Raw genomic sequence first — 6,787 nt, 5'->3', positions numbered from 1 at the left:
ATGTTGTGTTAAAGGCACCAGTTTTCTACACCTTATTGAGGCTATATATGATGTACTTTGATCTTTAGCCTTTTTCAAAATACACTGTACCTCCCATCGATAATAAGCTAAGATTTTTGCTCATGAGATTTATAAAGGTCTGAAGATGAAGCAGTGTTTAGCCTTGTCTAATTCCGTAGTGCCTGCTCCCAATTATGTTCCCAGATGTGCCTATAATTACAGGTGTGGCACCATAAATGAAAAAGTAACAACTGATCACAACCCCCACAACACAGTGCAACCCAAGCAGCACAATTTAGGCTGTGACATTCAAAACAGTCCTCTTTTGCCAGTCCTCGTATATGTAAAGATGATAATGATTCAATAATGTCAATCAGTTCTCTGGTCGTCCAGCAACGGCGTGTTAAGGCCTTATCAGGCATTGCACAACAGGTGGTAATTGGACTAAGAAAAGAAAGCTGTTAACTGTTTTCATTCATGCAACCTGGAGAGACGTAAACAAGCCTGAAAATGATTCTTTCTGTCTTTGAATTTATCACATCCACCTTTTTTCATGAGCTTCCCAGAAATGTTCAAAGTCAGTTTTCAGTTTGTAATCCTTTAGTCATTTGGCTCAAATGGCATCAACTGGGAGATTCTCAGTCCTTTGTTAATTTGGAGTGGTGAAAAGATAGTATGCATTTAAGGCACTTAAAATATTTAACTTAACAGACTTATTTGCAAATCATGTAAAATCACTTAAATCTAATTCAAACTTAACAGAATCTAACTTAACTTACTTAATAATACTTAGCAAAAATTAATTTTCTTCAAATCCCACACAACTCAAACCTATATATAATTTAAACTTAGCAGACCTCGAACCCAACCGAAAACAAGCTCAACAAACTTAACCTTAACATTTAATGGCACTTAATTGATAACCCAACTTAAACTACTTAATAACAGATAAAACTTACTATAGAAATAATATATGGCATTCACTATAACTCACTCACGGGCCCGATTCCAAAACACTCAACCAAAACAACCTTTCTCACGTTTTTTTGCTGCAGCATTTATACCAAAAAACACACTCACAACATCTCACTCATACAATCAATCCAACACATCTCAACATTTTTAAACTTTTCAAAGCACAGCTTTAAAGTCTAATGTTCCACCGGCCCAGCCATCCGGGCTTCTGATGTTCAAAGTCTGTGGTAATACAGATGTTTCCAAGACAGCATAACCAATGCCGAGCCAAATCGGCCTTTACGCTGATTTCTGCTTTACAGTCTGTGCTGGGGAGAACAAAAGATCTTTACTAACTTAGGTGAAAAACATCCTGACAGCAATAGTCCTTGGTGTTGTTTGTTTAGTTTCACTAGTCTTTTAATTGCAATAGGAATCTTTTCTTTTGTTGACAAGAGTCACAGTTATTACGGCTGTTAGATCTTAAACTGTAGCTTTTGCCGGCTACGGGGCAGAGGGAGAAACGCTACCGCTCGAAAAAGCACTCTGAAGTCGGAATCCGCTAAGGAGTGTGTAACTAGCCCTGAAAATGGATGGCGCTGGACACTCATCAGAGCCCAGAAAAGATGTTGGTCGATCTAAACAGCAGGACGAAAACTATCAATGCACAGCATGATTGCTCCTCCATCACTTGCTCTCTGATGTCCAGTCACTGTTCCCAAGCAGCAACTGGCCGCCCGTGGACATCTGGCCCCCAGTTCACACATGAGGGCGATGCGGCTCCGGTCGCTCCCCCCGCGGCGCTCTTTGTTCACTTTCGGCGCGGCTCTCGGGGTGGCACGGCTTGGTTTCTGCGGCGGCGGCTCCGCTCTCGGGGGCGGCGCGGCTCGGCTCCTGCGGCGGCGGCTTTTGATCTTCCCGCCGCTGCCTCCGGCGCGCCCATGCCAAGTTCGGAGTAGCACAGCACTGCAATTCTACCATAAATCACCGAATTCACACATTTCCATTAATCCGTAAACCATATGGAAAATCCCTTTACCGTAACTATAAGTCCAAAGTCCTGTTAAGTCCTTTTGCCAATTCATCTCTGCTTTGCGCTGCGGGTCACTCCCTTCGCAGCGGTTCAGCTTCGCCCGCGGTGGCTTCCTGTGGTGTCGGGTTGAAGGCTTCCTGTTGCGGGGGATTAGGGGCAGGAAAAGGTACCGATGATGCAGCGATGACTTCTGTTGGTGCTTGGCATTCCCGGCGCAAGCGGCCCGTGCCTTCGCAGCATTTCGTGCGGCCCTCTTTATTTGATGTTGCAAACGCAGCGGACGTTTGAAGAGGTGCAAAAGCGGCTAATACCTGATTCTGAGAGGACTTTGCCTGTTCTTGCAAGCCTACTGCTATCTGTTTAAGTGCATCTACCACAAAAGCCTGCTGGCCAGTGGGAATGAGAGCCATCCTTTCTAATGCTTCCTCGATAGTCCAATTTGCACCTAAGGTGTTAAGTATGTTTCTAGTAGCAGAGTTACAGTTTTGAATACAACACTGTTTGAGGAGAGCCCCGCGCATAAATTCCGCTACTCCGGCTCTCTCAATTGCCGCCGCAGCTCTATCAACAAAAGCGCCAAATGTCTCATCTTTGCCTTGCTTAATTCCCATATACACTGGTATCCCTCCTGGTTCCTTCACCATATCTATCGCGAGTCTGACTAACCGCATTGCCTCCCGGCACTTTTCTTGGCCTATTAAGGCTTGTGCCTCAGTACGAAGAAAAGGTCCCAGCCCCATAAGCTCATTAATAGTGATACCATGCAAGGGATCCCCCGGCTGTCTTTGAACTGCCACACACTCATTAGCTAAAGCTTGCCAGTGGGCGTTAAACAGCAATTGTTGATGTTGAGTAAAAATTAATTTAACTATCCCACGACAATCATTAACAAGAAGGATACTGGTGTCAAAAATATAATCGAGCATTTGCTTAGCTGGTTCACTTTTAAAGCCAAACTGACTAACAGTAGCTCGCAACTGAGATAACAGCTTCCAGTCAAGAGCGCTAATTGTGGCTTGAAAACCTCCTCCAGGCTGGGGGTTAAAGACAACCGGACAAGCCAATTCTCGAGCCGAACTTATCAGCTCTTGATCTCCCTTGTCAATTGCATCTTTGGCCAGGGCAGCCCACGCGTCCCGTCTTTCCCTCGCAATCGCCGCCGCCAAGCCGATTTCCGACCCAGGGACCGGCTGATCGCTTATCGGGAACGGAGTACACGTATTTGGCCCCAGCTGCTGAGACGCAGCAGGTACGGGAGAGTCAGAGGTGCTCTGTGTAGCCTGCGGCAAAGCAGACAACAGGGCACCCCGCGGAGCTTGGCTCGTTAGGGGGGGCTGCGATGCGGGTACTAAAGCAGTCTGCGTAGCCTGGTTTGTAGGCTGGCTCGTAGCTGGGCTTGTAGGCTGGCCCGTTAAGGGGGGCTGCTCGGCGGGCAGCGAGGCGGACTGCGCCTGGCTCATAGTATGACTCATAGCCTGGCTTTCCGAAGAAGGTGGTGAGGCAGGTAATAAAACTGTCCGCGTTGCGGGGCCAAGAGGAGTTCCCGCGTTCTTATCAAATTCCCTATCTTGATCGTAATGTTTGTTACGATCGTGGGCAGCAGTGGCTTGATAAGCAGCCCTTTTTTCAGCTTGAATTTGCAAAAGCTCAGTGTTAACGACCCGCCATAATTTACCCCACTTCTTAGCAGTTTTATCATCATCTAACGTAGCCTGCCACAATAAATCACCAAATTTACGCCACTCAGACAATTCGTGAACTGTGTGAGGATTTATAAAGATCCCCTTTTCTAGGCCATACGCTAAAAGGCCTGGTAACTCTTTCTGTAAATCTATTCCCTTAATTTGCCGTTTTTGCAAAAGGGTAATAAAAAGTTCATATGCGGCTTGCCTTTCCATACCTATGTGCGCACGTTGCAGCTCTTCAAATCAAGGTCGCGGCCGCATGTCTCGGACGAGCCTATCTGTATAGTCGCTCGCAGCGCGGCGCGGGCCGGCGGGTTACCCTCCGCTTTGTCCTCCGCGCTTCTTCGCCGTTCCGGCTGCAGTTTCGATCTTACGGAACCCGAACCTGTCTTCACTTCGCGTGGCGTTCGCTTCCCCGTGGTGTTCGCTATCACGGTCGGAGGTCACCATATATTGAAGTGAAGGGGAGAACGACCATCCTGGTAATGCATCGAACTCCAACTTTATTGATCAATCAATCACCTTAAATAACAGTGCTAACGAACGCCATGAATATTCTGTAATCCAATGTCATGATAGGCTAACAGAGAAACTTCTAACCACTCCCTTTGTTTTAGAATACCTACAATTGTTTATTAAAAACAGAAACCAAAACAGAAACCAGAAACTAAAACAGAAACCAGTATTCCCAAAACTTCTACATCTGTTCTCAGGATGGCAGGCCTTCCCAGAGACGGTGTTCTACTTGTTATGGGAAGACAATCTGAGAACTCCATTGTTTATAGAATGATGCCTGAGAGAGTCTAATTGTTTATACAAGTCAGAAGGCTGAGAACTGTTAGAAACGGCCTTACTTTTCCCTTATACTTTTCTCTCAATTTTATGTCTCATGGCCTTTTCTTTAAGTCATTCTCCGACAAATGCACAAGTGTATAGCTACAGAAACTTTAGCTAAATGCTCTCTCTCTGTATGTATAGCCTGCTATGTTCCTGTTTCATTCTCACATGCTCTTTTCTGTTTGTATTTTCATTATAAAATCAAACATTGCCTCAACAATTACTCTTGGGAAACAAATGGTACAGCTGTACAATTCCAGGCAACCTTAAACTGGAAGTTGTATTGAGCTTGGAGTTTATTTCAGCTAGAATGTTAACTATGGATGTTACTGTATCTCCAAAGTAAAAGAAGAAGCAGAAAAAGTGGACAAGTTTGAAAAAGAATGCAGACTGGAAGTCAGTCAAAAGGAAAAGCAGGTTTGCTCATTTTACCATCTAAGATGTAGAGCTTTATTTGGAACTAATGGGGCAATGCAAGAGCCAAGAAGTGTTTCTGGGTATTAGTAAAAAAGACAAAATAACATCTGAAGCTGCATTTAAGTCAAATTCTTCTAAGTTTAGTGGTGTTTCAGTCCCTTTAGTCTACTGGAATTTATGGTTTGATTTTGAATTGGAGAACTTTTTTGTTTAGAGTAATGTGACTTGATCAATATTTGGCTAAGATTATATCTAGACAAATATTATCTATCTGTCTGTCTGTCTATCTATCTATCTATCTATCTATCTATCTATCTTGAATGACAGCAAAATGTCTGCTTATCATACCTGGGTAAAAATGAAAATTAATATCTGTCCCTTCTCCAGACTTCATGATGATATTTCTTGCATTTTTCTAGATTTCAGCTCTTACCATACAGAGAGATGAAAAAGATGATGTCATAAAAGACATCAAGGCTCAGCTGCAGACGTCACAAAATAAGATTGCTGACTTAATGGAAGCAAAATGTAAGAGTTCTGCCTGCTGTGTTTAAATGTAATTGTTTATAGAATTGAAATGTAATTGTTTATGAATCTTTATTTATTATATGTAATTGTTTATAGAAGCGTAGGAAACAGGGCCATGATAGTCTTATTCTGTTGCTGGTTGGCAGCAGAATTTTGGGGCCTTGAGGGCCTTATTTTTGTTTGGAGCAGGAGCTGCTCATGTGGGAGCAGGACTGGCAGGGCAGTTTTTAGGGTGAGTCAAGCATTGAGAGCTCTTGAAAATTGCAAGGGGAAAATATGTTGCTTCAGTTTTGCAAATGTACCGTCAGGCACATGTCACTGAGGAAACTTACTTTTCAGAACTTGATTTTCAATATTTTTAAGCCATCTATATTTTAATTTCATCTATTATTTTGTAGTATATGATGTCAGTACCATTGGTCTTTGTTGCATTCTTTAAATGTATGTAATTTTCCATTTTTAGCAGCATTTTTTAGTAAATAATCCTATTTTTAAAAATATAAACATCTTTTTTTGCTTAGTACATAATGAAGAAATGTTAAAGGAATCCCAGGGCAGTAAAGAACATTTGAGGGCAGAGCTGGAAGAGGCTAAAATTTCATTGCAAAAGGCAGAGGTACCCCTTGCTTATAGTTTTACAGTACAAATAGACTAGATGAGTATTTGCATAAGTAATTATGGATACTTTAGACATGAAACAGCTGTAGCTCTTTGTTGCAAAACATGTTTAGAAATGATATCATGTCTTGAAGGTTACTCAGAAGAACTTGGAAACTGAATTCCAGACTACAGTGAAAACATTAATTCAGGTCACTGGAGAAAAGGAAGAGCAGGAGGAAGAATGTAAAAAAATGAAGGCTTTGCTTGCAGCCCTGACAGAGGAGTTTGAGACTTCTGTTGCCAATTTGAAAAGCTTGCTGCAAGAAGAACAAAATAGGTAAATTAATGAGTTTAAATTCCAAGAGTGATCTTACAGGTTGCAGTCTATGACGAAATCAATAACAATTGGAAATGAAGCTGAAATTTTTTTCACACAGTGGTCTAAATGCAGAGAATTTAATGTATTTTTTTTTGTTTGTGATAGTTGATACTGTATAAAAAGTAATCTTTTGCCCCCTCCAACTTTCATAATTCTGTCTTTAAGAAATACAGATTTCTGTAGGTATATATTTGTTTACTTTTATGTCTACTGTTCTGAGGTTTTAAAAGTGAAATTTGATGTGTGTTGCAGGCAGATCTATCACCTGCCTGTTGAAAGATAAATGTTCTTAAAGTGCTTGTGCTAAGACTTTGTCTTATTGTCCTGTAAGTTTCAAATGCAGTGCTTTGTACC

The 6,787-nt window shown here is 42.2% G+C and overlaps 1 long non-coding RNA gene across 1 annotated transcript; it reads left to right on the top strand.

Moving 5' to 3' along the window:
• Positions 1-5,359: 5,359 nt before the first annotated feature.
• LOC128944410 (uncharacterized) lies at positions 5,360-6,321 on the top strand. The gene is made up of 3 exons (XR_008483811.1): positions 5,360-5,454; positions 5,976-6,070; positions 6,207-6,321. It is a non-coding gene; the product is annotated as an uncharacterized LOC128944410 (long non-coding RNA).
• Positions 6,322-6,787: the final 466 nt, after the last annotated feature.

The sequence above is a fragment of the Melozone crissalis genome, unplaced genomic scaffold (assembly GCF_028551555.1).
Source record: "Melozone crissalis strain CALT ecotype California unplaced genomic scaffold, PUWL_Pcris_2 ptg000061l_1, whole genome shotgun sequence".
Lineage (NCBI taxonomy): Eukaryota > Metazoa > Chordata > Aves > Passeriformes > Passerellidae > Melozone > Melozone crissalis.
This window is presented reverse-complemented; position numbering and strand designations above follow the sequence as displayed.